This window comes from Triticum dicoccoides, chromosome 3A (genome assembly GCF_002162155.2).
Source record: "Triticum dicoccoides isolate Atlit2015 ecotype Zavitan chromosome 3A, WEW_v2.0, whole genome shotgun sequence".
NCBI classification, from domain to species: domain Eukaryota; kingdom Viridiplantae; phylum Streptophyta; class Magnoliopsida; order Poales; family Poaceae; genus Triticum; species Triticum dicoccoides.
The window spans coordinates 736391200-736403281 of record NC_041384.1 but is presented as its reverse complement, the minus strand read 5'-3'; positions in this window follow the sequence as shown (position 1 = coordinate 736403281).

Below are 12082 nucleotides of genomic sequence, written 5' to 3'. Positions count from 1 at the left end.
AACATTTCATTCTACCATTTGTTAAACCAGCAAAAAAGTGGTCAACGGTCTCTCTTATGGCTCTTCCAAATAGAATGCCAATGGAATTAAAATAGCAATTCTAAGCACTGTTAATGTTTTTTGATAAGCCTAAGTTGAAACTTGATTGCAAAACATTGGTCCCATTATTAATGAGATATTATCAGATCAATATGTATAGTTGCCAGTCATATTTTCGTGCCATATAGGTATGGTACTTGATAATACATCATATTATCAACAAATCATACGGTAGTATAATTTATATGATAGTAGTTTACGATACTAACACCTGTAATGGAGCATGATACTTATATGACCTCTTTTCACATAGCATTACAAACTATTATCCTAGTGTCATCGTATTTCATTATTTATAAAATCTCAATGTAAAGTTAATTTACAATCTATTTTTATAAGTTTTTCTGGATCTATGTGTTACATTACTGTAATAGAGCATGATACTTATATGACCTCGCTTCTTAATTGTTCTGCCACATCGGCTTATTTGTTTGTATTGCAATATACATCAATGAATTTCCCATTGGGCTGGCTTAAGAATGTGGCGTCACAAAGGTCCCATTATTTTATTTATATAATAACATCACGCTTGTTACATGCTTCCTAGGCTCGGTGGTGAGGCAGACCTGTCGGTAGTTGGATCTAGCGTCATCTTGATTTGCGTATAATACATTGTACGAAGTCCTCAAGGCTGCCATCAAGCTCATGCATGTGGACTCAGATGGGCATATCTGATATGGTTGTCTACTAGGAGTTGCGCCTGGTCTTTTTCCTGCCCTAGAGGAAAAACAAAGGTTTTGTCCGTTGCCCATATCCGTATAAGTCAATGGTTTCAAACACCTAACTTTTAAAAAAATTTGGTGAAATTTCCTATAATCCTAATGAAATTGAAGATAGTAATTCTCCGTATAATTCAAATAATAATAACAGCCATTGAACTACATAATACCTCTTTCTCCATCTATAGTTCTTATATTTCTGAAGTGATTTTTTGGTAAATCTATAATTCTAGTTTGCTTCATTATTCTTGACAAGCTAAATACACATGCATGCCAGCCACTAAAGAAGAAGAATTACCTATTTTTCAAACTTATCGTTTAACTTTGTTATACTTTGCATGGAATAAAAAGACTAAATCATGTTCTTAACGCATGAATAAAATTTTGGGTGACCATCTGTTATGCCCGCAAAAATGTGGCTAGCGATCTCCACTATGGCTCTTCGCACAGAACGCCTTCCTAAGAAATGTCTAAGTATTTTTTATAAGCCTACGTCCAACCTTTATTACAAAACAACTGTCCCTTATTAATTATATATCATTAGATAAATCTTATCTTTACTAAGTGGAAGCACCAATGAAGCCTCGACGTTAATTCTCAGAAATCATATAAATTCAACCTTTGGATTTTAAATCAATGATTCAGATTAAAGAATTAATTTTGGTTAGAGTCCCATTGGTGCACGATCCACAATGTCCGAAAAAAAGGAGCCTCCACGCCCACATCTAAGCTCAGATGAAAAAAAAAACAAAAATAAGTGTCATCTACGCCCACGTCCAAGTTCCCAGCGAAAAAAACACGTGACTTCTCCATGCAAGAAAAAAGACACGTGTATACAACTTAAAAAATCTTCAGACCTAGATCTAAAAAAAGACCATGCGTTAATGGTTAAGATTTATTGGAGGGCCATGCAAGGAAACACCATGTACGTAAGGGATGAAATCCACCTGCACAAAGAAAAAGGGAATCCTGTCCTATTAAAACAATCACCACGTACATCAAGGATTAGACTTCTCACCACGTACATAAAAGAAACTCGCACGTCAAAAGAAAAATAGCACTCGACGCCCACGTCTAAGTTCCTAGAAAAAGCATGTGCCGCCTTGAAATAAACATGTGCCTTATCATTGAAAAAAATCTTGAATATAAAACTAAAAAATGTTCATATAAAAAAGTAAAAAATATCCACGCAGCCAGCTAAAAAGTGCCTGTTTGAAAAACTAATAACTAAATCGCATCATACAAAATAAGACGGTGCCAAGTAAAATAAAACGGGTAGTAAATTTTCATGCATAAGAAAATATGAATATAATCATCTTAATAAATATCAACTAAATGAATGTCATTCCTATTTGTGCAAGATGTTGAATAAATTAGCATTTGTCCTAGTTACATGATATACATAATTTAAACACTTGCATTCTACTTATAGATATAAATTTATTTATAAATATGTGTGCCTATAATTTCTAGGCCATGCAAGTGCACGGGTAGATGGCTAGTATATCTAGTTGCAACTCATATTTGGCACCATATAGGTACGATTACTTAATAAGGCGTCACAGCATAAACAATAATATAGTAGTATAATTTATAGGATACTAGTTTACGATACTAACACCATAATGCATAACATGTCAAACAAGTATCCCAGTGTAACCATATTTATTTATTTTGAAAATCTTAATGCAAAACTATTTACAATGTCTATTTTTATTTGTTTTTCTGAATCTATGTTTCATGATACTGTAATAGAGAAGGATACTGATATGACCTCTCTTTATTAATTGTTGTTCTCCATTGGCGTAATATCGATTGTACTGCAATATTCATCAACGAATCTGCCATTGTGGGAGGCATAAGAAAGTTACGCCACGAAGATCCCATTATTAGATTTACACAATGATATCACGCTTGCTACTTGCTTCTTAGGTTCCGTGGTCAGGGGACCAGGCAGTAGTTGGATCTAGCGTCCTCTTGATGGGCGTGTTGACATAACTCAATCAATTCTGTCCAGAAGTAAAACATATGAGGCCCCACGAATGAGGTCCATAAAAGATATGCATATTATGCATTGTACGAAATCGTCAAGGATGCCATAAAGGTATGCATGTGGACTCGAATGAGCATATCTATAGGTTGTCTGCTAGGACGTAAGCCTGATATTTTTCCTGGCATAGAAAAAAATATCAATGTGTTGTCCATTTCTTATAATGGTAAATGTCCATGGTAGGTGGTTTCGACCGACTAACTTAGAAATATATTGGGAAAGTTTCCGTAATCCTTAAATGAAATTGAAGATATATTGATGACTTTAAATTAGAAGAATATGCCCGGCCATTGAAGTACCTAATACCTCTTTTCTCCATCTATGCTTATTAATTATATGTGCTGAAGTAATTTTCGGTAAATCTATAAATCTAGTTTGCTTTATTATTCTTGACAAGCTAGCATGACAAGCACTATGGAAGAAGAGTTACCTATTTTTTAAAACCTTATTGTTCGACTCAGCTATTCTTTGGATGGTACAAAAGGAATAAACCATGTTCTCAATTCATGACTAACATTTTAAGCGACCATGTGTTAAGCCGGGAAAAAGGTGGTCATTGGTCTCTCTTATGGCTCTTCCGCAAAGAACTCCAATTGAATTAAAATAGGCCATTCCAAGAGATATTTTTATAATTTTTAATAAGACTACGTCAAAACCTGATCACAAAACATTGGTCCCACTATTAATTAGAAATTCCAGTGACAACTAATAGTTTTGCGCCATAGAGGTATGGTACTTGATAAGACGTCATTGCATAAAACTATATGTTAGTGTAATATATAGCACTACCACACTGAGCCCCTATGCCGACGATGCCAGGCCCCCGTCGGCATAGGACCGTCGGCAACATATCCGTCGGCGTACCCCAGTCCCCCGTCGGTATAGAAAGGCCGTCGGCATAGATGCCTATGCGGACGGCGTCCGTACATCTATGCCGACGGCCGCGGCCATCGGCAATGTTCTGCGTCTAACGGTGACTGCCGGCGCCGTTGTCAAATGCTACCCATACAGGAGGAGACACGTGGCAGGGCTATGCCGACGGCCTCCCACTGGTAGCACATAGGGCAGGCTTGCTGTCGGCATAGGTCCAGAACTATGCCGACGGCTAAGCCGTAACATATATAAGTAGCATCCTCACAACCAACACCATCACAACAATATAAGTATCATCACAAACATAAGCATCATCACAAAGATCATATAAGTATCTAAAAAGCACACAAGTCATTTAAAAGACCACAAAGTCATGTAAAGAACATAAAGGCTTAAGTGCCACGACATCCACCACCACCGCCAAGGTCGTGACCGCCAAGTCCGCCAAAGCCCAGGTCGTCACTACTACCGGCAGCGCTACCACCAAGACAGCCACCGCCACCGCCTCTGTTGATTGGAGTTACCGGACTCCATGACTCAGTAGTGATGCCAACACTAGCACCACCACCAACGGTTGATCCACCGGTTCCCTGGATGTTGAATAGACATGTTAAGGGGATATATGATTGTCTTGAATAAACGGTATGCTTTGGGTGAATAGTTTGGGGATGTACTAACCGGCGAGGGGTCCGGGTGCTGTGCCACAAACTCCTCAAAGGTAAGCAACACTGGTTGTGCTAGAGGAGGTGGTGCTGCATGCAATTGAGGAACCCGTCCGGCCGTCATCTCCTCAAGAGCGCGCTGTATCCTAGCATTGTTTTGCTCATGGAATGCAAAAAGGCTCGTGTGCCACACCATGGTCTCCTGGCGTGTGTATTCGATGTAGGCCTACAATATGACATGATGGAACTCATAAAACATCTCAATGCGGGAAATAAAGTGAGAAATGAAGATCAGAGGGAAAATACTTACAGATTGCCGCTCCAGAAAGAGGGACTGTGACCGCGCACTAGTCATGGGCGTGCTCATGGGCTGGCTCAGGCTTGGGTCGGTAGTTCGGAGCTGTGTGTAGGAGATAGAAGGAGTGATGACATCATCCAGAACCAGCTCCCGACCGTGCTTCTTGGGCCCCATGCCCACCTCCACCATCTCGTCCAGATCCGCAGTCATGGGGTTAGATGTGCCAGGATGTAACCTCAAATACTCCTCAGAGTAGGCATGCTTCTTCTCCGCGGTCTTGCCGTAGTACTTGGGCTCGCCTTTCTTGGGGTTCCTCCGCATATGGGCGATCTCCCACGCGCTCCATGTGTGAGAGCGGCCGCTTTAGTTTCTCCTCTTGCACCACCAAACAGAGGTTAGTCATACATAAGAATGTGACGATAAATAGAATAAGAAGATTTTAATGAGGTTAGTCATACGTGAAGTGTCTTGTGGAGAAAGTGGTTCTGGTTTCCCTGAGCATGTACTCCCTCCTTCCCTTAGTTAGCTTTTTTTTTTGTGCTCGTAGCCGCCCAGGCTCCATCCTGACCACACCACAGATCCGTCAATGCTGCCCATGACTCATCTTTTCCATAACACAAATTTGGACACACCTACATAATGGCATGTCAACACGAAACCATGAAATCTACCACAAACATTGGAATGAAAAATCTTTTATACTTACCGCCAAGAACTCGTGCCTCTCCAAGTTAATGTTCTCCCTCCGCACATATTCCTTGGTCATCTTCACACGAAGAACGTCGTGATAGTATGTCGAGATGGCCACCCAGCGCACCTCGTACTGCAGCTGGCGGGCCTTCTTCTTCGCTTGGCGCAACATGATCTTGTCGGCAATGGCTTTCTGCTGCTGAAGAACTCAATAGTATTTCTACAATCATTCATGAAACCAGAATGGAAGAAGCCATGATTTAAATCATTCATGAAACCAAAATGGACTTGTGCTTGTGAAGAGAAGTCACCCAAAAATTAGTGATCACGGCCTTGGCATGGATCTCATGGTCCGCGTGGAGGGCCGCTTCCTAGTGGTCCCAGCTTGTGGCCAAAACCCGACGGTCCGGGTGCTTGACTGGATCAGGACAGTACAGCCCCGGCCAGTGTACTTTCAGCAAGACGGCGATGAGGCCGTTGGGAATACGGGCCGCTTTAGGATATATCCAGTTGCTGCAACAGAATGAAATATTAGCATGCGGCAAGCAAAATAAAGAAAAATATAAGCATGTGACAAGCAAAAGATGAACATATTATTAAGTGGCACTTACTCTTTCCCCGTGGGTTCAATGAGCCACTTCTGTTCCTCGGTAGCAGGAATATGCTTTGGGAGCTTTGCATTACCACGCAGCCATCGCTTGTTGTTGCCACCCCCTGCCCGCCAGCACTCCGGTATTTATAATTTTGGGATCAGGCTGGCTGTTCTGGTGCTGCTCAGTATGGAAGCGATACCCATTCACATCATACTTTTTACATGTCATGACGGCAGGGTCAAAATCCATAGAAACCCATCTCAACTCATCATCCATAGATATGTTTAGATCATTTCCCTACAAGTATAATTGAAATTGATGGGTGCATTAGTTTTGTTAACTAACAAATGTTGAACTAGGTATTTAATTGGGGAATGAGGAAAATTAATTTCTCCATGGACCAAGCAACAAATTTTTTACGTCCAGGGTTTCCATGACGGAGAAGAGTAAGTGCCTCCACCTCAGTAGGAGGATTCATTGCCGCCCATTCCTCTTGAACGAAATCACTAAAAGAAGAAAAGCGGTGTTAGACAGGGACTAAGTGAACATAGACGATGATGATGTGGAAGACATAAAGGAATTGTGTAGTGTTATTAGCTCATCCACACTTTCTCTACTTCCTTGATGTTGTGCAAGATATAGAACATGAGGTCCTCCCACTCTTGTCGTGGCATGTTATAATATTTTGAGGCCCCAGCCCTGCCACCTTGCACGTTGAATAGATGGAGCCTAGGTTGATACTTGGGCTCTTCTATATCGTATCGGGGCACCTTGTTATGCAGATGGGGAATGTGGTCTGGATAGTATGATGTCGTGAGGTCTGACACCTCCTCTAGGATAACTGCCTCAGCTATGGAAGCTTCAATCTTAGCTTTGTTTCCACATTTATGTCGGAGATGCTTGTTCGGCCTCTCAAGGCCATACTGGCAACGATTCTGCATAGGCCCCCAACAATACCTCGTTCGCGAGGTGCAGAATGAGATGTATCATCGGAGTAAAGAAGCCTGGCGGGAAGGTCTTCTCTAGCTTGACTATCAACTCTGGTGCCTTCTTATGTAATTTTTCAAAAACATCTTTACTTACTTCTTTAGCACAAAGCGTGTGGAATAAATGGCTCAGCTCGGCAAGCGCTCGCCAGACATGCTCGCGGACATAGCCTCGAACCATCACCGGCATTATCCGCTCAATCCACACATGGTAGTCATGACTATTGAGCCCGGTCACTTTGCGCGTTGGTGAAAGATTGACTCCCTTACTTATATTCGATGCATAACCATCAGTGAACTTCACTATGTGTTTGAGACACTTTAGTACCTCTGTATTTTCTGTCTTTTTAAGGACGAAGTCAGCATCTGGCTTGAACCAGTTTATTCGACCGCCCGTGGGAGGCTTCATGTTTAGACGTGGTCTATCACAAATTTTATGTTGATCAGCTCTATCTTTAACGTTATCTTTTGTCTTATCAAGAATGTTGAGGTCCTTGAAATAGGAAAGCTGTGAGAAGGGGGTAATGTGAGTCTAGTTGTGCGTCTCACCATATCCCTCGAAGCCGTTGGCTTTGCCTTTGCCTTTGCCTTTGCCTGTAGGCTTGAGAGCTTTTAGCTGAGCAAGAACATCTGCCCCTGAAAATGTTGGAATCTCGGTTACTTCATGGACAACCCGACCTTACGTGAAGTTCTTCTTGTCTTTCCTGTCTGGATTGTCTGGAGGGAGGAACTGTTGATGCAAGTCAAAGGCTACATACTTGCCACCCTTACTGAGCCAAAATCATCCGCAGAGCCTGCATGCACATTGGGCATGGTATCTTCCCACTTGTACACCATCCGCACAATAGAGCATAGCCGGGAAAGTCATGCATGCAATAGTGCAACCAAACTGTCATCAAGAAAACTCTCTGCAGATCCCGGTCGTATGTCAACCTTGGAAAGAATCAAGAATGGAGCAAATCATCCACCAGCGGCTGCATAAACACACCATTGCTTCCCCGGGTATTCAGGCCCCAGAATAATGAGCGACGAGAACATGGTCTTCCGTTGCATTAGGGCACCGGGAGGGAGATTGAGCGGAATTACAAACACGGGCCAGCAGCTGTATGGATTGCACGACATACCATATGGATTTAACCCATCACCTGATATGCCAGTTCTGACATTCCCAGCATCGGCTGCTTCCTCGGGGTATTCTTCATCGAACGACTTCCATGCTTCTGCTTCCGATGGGTGTACAATTTAATGCGGATGATACCTTAGCTGATCCACAACAGACCTCATGGCAAGTCCGGATAACCTATTCAGTTCGGCCCATTCGGCTAGCTGGTCAGTCAATGACAGCGGACGCTCTGGAACGTTGAATTGCGACCAGAACAGCTTGTCCACTTCACGATCTGTAAGACCTTGGAAGTACTTGGCCGCATCAGCAGCACTCGCCGCCAAATCCATATACGCATATGCCGAACTCCACAGCCGATCCAGAGGGGCATACCGTGGATCTCTGAACTTCCTCCATAACATGAAGGGTTTCCCAGCCGCAATATCCCCGGCTTCCCGCAGCCCCTCCTTCTTCGCTCTCATAGCAGAACGGGTGTCTTTGTCCGCCATCGTGGCCTTCTCAAGGTCCGTTGCCTTTGCCCGGTTTTCTTTTTCAAGGACCGGGCAACGGTCGGCAGTGTATTTTAATTCTAGGGCCATCTTGGCCATCTTCTCTTGGCTCTCGCAATGTGCGGCCTTCTCGGCTTTCAACTCTTCGGTCGCCTTCAAAGCAGCCACATTACTAATCCTCGCTTGTTCCTTGGCTCGGGCAAGTTCTGCCCGCAAGGTTTCCACGGTGGCAGCTCCATCTGCAGTCACAACATATTAAAGAAACTGGCATGATGCTGCTCTTACTATGTGGCGTTCACCAGATAATAACACTTACCCTGTGCCTCGTCAAGCCTCTGGTTAACAAGCTCGATGTCGGCGTCTGCCGCATCCAGTTGCAGTTTTAATTTGGCAAACTCACTAGTCCGGCTAGCCACCGGAGCTTCCACCACCTGCACATAGGGGCAGTCTGGTTATTACCTGGGAATATGGTCCTCTGTTTGTCGCCGTTCTCGACGACCACCAGAGTCTCAGGGGCAACTATCTGCACAGGGCACACCTAACATGTGCAGTATTATCACATATTATCTCAAAGCCTGTCAGTAGACTCATAAAGGCTTCATGTAATCCACTTTCGACGGACGAAATTCTCTCCATCACCATACCCATCAGCTTACGGTGTTCTTCTGAGATGGCCACTCGGCCCACCAACTCCCTCAGAACGTCCGACCGCACACCAGATGGTGCCGTACTCTTTTGTCTGCTCTCTTCGGGAGCCGAACGCTGGGGACTTCGGGGGACTATGGGATTATCTTCTGGCCTCACCGGATCTGGAGAGGCCCTCCGTGACGACACTTCGGGGTCTCCCGCTTCTTGAGCGGAGGAGTCCAGGGGAGGCGTTTCGCTCTCCATCATCTCTGGAAGAAGATCCCCCGAAGACAAGCTCAGCTGAGAGGGGCTAAGGCCCGAACTGCAAGATATATGCGGTGGTTACTTTCTCAGAAAAAAGATAGCATACCTTTACTATTAAAGTATTTTGGATCACTTACGACTAGTTGGAGGGCTGATCCCCCCGCGGACTTTGTGTGGCAAAAGCACCCCCCGAGGCAGGACCCTCTGTGGGAGACTTCTTCTCCTGTTTGGAGGCTTCGGCTTCCGGATCCTCGGAAGCAGTCCTTTTCCTCCCCCGGTTATCCTCCTTCATGGAGATGCTCATTCCCTCGGTTGGAACGGGCAGCGATGGGGGCCCGCGTCCGCCCGTATTACCCCCCCCCCCCGGAATCTTCCTTCGAGGGCTCCGGGCAAGGTGCGACCTCAAGCATCTTTTCCAATACCGGATTTTCCAGACCCTCAGGGAGGGGGGCAAACACCGGATCATCTTCGCCTTTGTTAGCCAGTCCTGGTCAAGAAGCGAACTCTTAGAAATAACTTCGTGACGAATAAAAGACAGTGTGTTCGGCCAGAGGATTTCTAACTTGTTCGGCGGCGCGGTTACTGCTCAGGCCCACGTCCTCGGTAATATCCGGACACTCTACTTGAGGTCCGAAGAATGACTTGTACATCTCCCCGTGCATTAGGCCGAGGAAACTTTGAATGGCACGCGGTTCCTCTAGGTTGAACTCCCACAAGCGAAGGGGCCGTCGTTTGCAAGGCTGGACTTGACGAACCAGCATAACTTGTATTACCACAACCAAATTAAAATCTCCCTCGAAGAGATCTCGAATGCGGCTTTGCAGTATAGGCACATCCTTGGCTGGGCCCAGCTCAGACCTCTGCTAATCCATGACATCAGTTGTGGTGGGAGGCCTGAGCGGAAAGTGGGTGCAACCGCCCACTTGGCACTTCTGGGAGCCGTGACGTAAAACCACTCCCGTTGCCATAATTCGGACACCTCTGGAAAGGAAGCTTTCAGCCATGGAGCTCCTGCCATCTTGCCTATTGATGCACCTCCGCAAGCTGCATTTTGCCCCTCAATCATCTTCGGCTTTACTTCAACGGTCTTGAGCCACAGGCCGAAGTGAGGGGTAACGCGGAGCAAGGCCTCACACACGATAATAAATGTCGAGATGTGGAGAAAGGAGTCCGGAGCTAGATCGTGGAAATCTAGCCCGTAATAGAACATCAAACCCCTGATGAAGGGATCTAGAGTGAGGCCTAGGCCTTGGAGGAAGTGGGAGACGAACACGACGTTCTCGTTAGGTTCGGGAGTAGGGACGACCTGCCCTCGAGCAGGAAGCCGATGCGAAACCTCGGCGGTCATGTATCTGGCGTCCCTCAACTTCTTGATGTCCTCTTTCATCACGGAGGAGGACATCCATCGGCCTTGAAGGCTGGATCCGTAGATGATTGAAGATCCGAAGCACCTAACCTGGGCTTTGGGTGTTAGAACTCAAGGCGGGGGAAGGGTTCGATTGAGCACGAGAGGGAAAAAGCGAAAACCTTGTCCCTTTATAAAGAGGGTGAATATCAAGCGTCCTCTCCATAGCCGATTAGGACTTTCCTATAATCTAGGAGTCCTAGACACGGTTGGGTTACCCACGACCGCATTAATGAGAATCCTGTAATTGGGGGAACACGATCTCCGCTTTGACAAGACGTGTCAAGAAACCGCCTCGTGTTATGTGTGGAGCTGGTTGAAGAAAAATGGTGCGAATAATCACCGGGCCATGACACAACGTCATGCTGCCAAAACGAGTCAGCAAATTAGATTTGCGAAAATATTATTCTCTCTACGGCGGTATGTGGAACTTATTTTGTAGGGTCGGACACTATCCTCGTATTCACATTCTTCTGTGATGTATTCGGAGAAGGAACCCGCCTTGCAATGCTGAAGACAATACCGCGCGCCGAACTCATCGTCATTGAAGCCTGGTTCAGGGGCTACTGAGGGAGTCCTGGATTAGGGGGTCTCCGGACAGCCGGACTATCTCCATTGGCCGGACTGTTAGACTATGAAGATACAATATTGAAGACATCGTCTCGTGTACGGATGGGACTCTACTTAGAGTGGAAGGCAAGCTGGGCAATACGCATATGGATATGTCCTCCTTTGTAACCGACCTTGTGTAACCCTAACCCTCTCCGGTGTCTATATAAACCGAAGAGTTTTAGTCCGTAGGACAACAACCATAACATACAATCATACCATAGGCTAGCTTCTAGGGTTTAGCCTCTCTGATCTCGTGGTAGATCTACTCTTGTACTACCCATATCATCAATATCAATCAAGCAGGACGTAGGGTTTTACCTCCATCAAGAGGGCCCGAACCTGGGTAAAACACCGTGTCCCCTGCCTCCTATTACCATCCGGCCTAGACACACAGTTAGGGACCCACTAACGAGATCCGCCGGTTTTGACACCGACACCCCCGATGTCGCCGTCGCCGATGCACGGAGGGGGGGACCGGCCACATCGGGAAGTAACGGCGGGAATCTTGCGGTGGGTTGTGCCCAGACCTTGATCTCATGTGTACCTATGTGCATGGCTATCACACGCAGGTGAAAATGTCCATGGGTCCTACC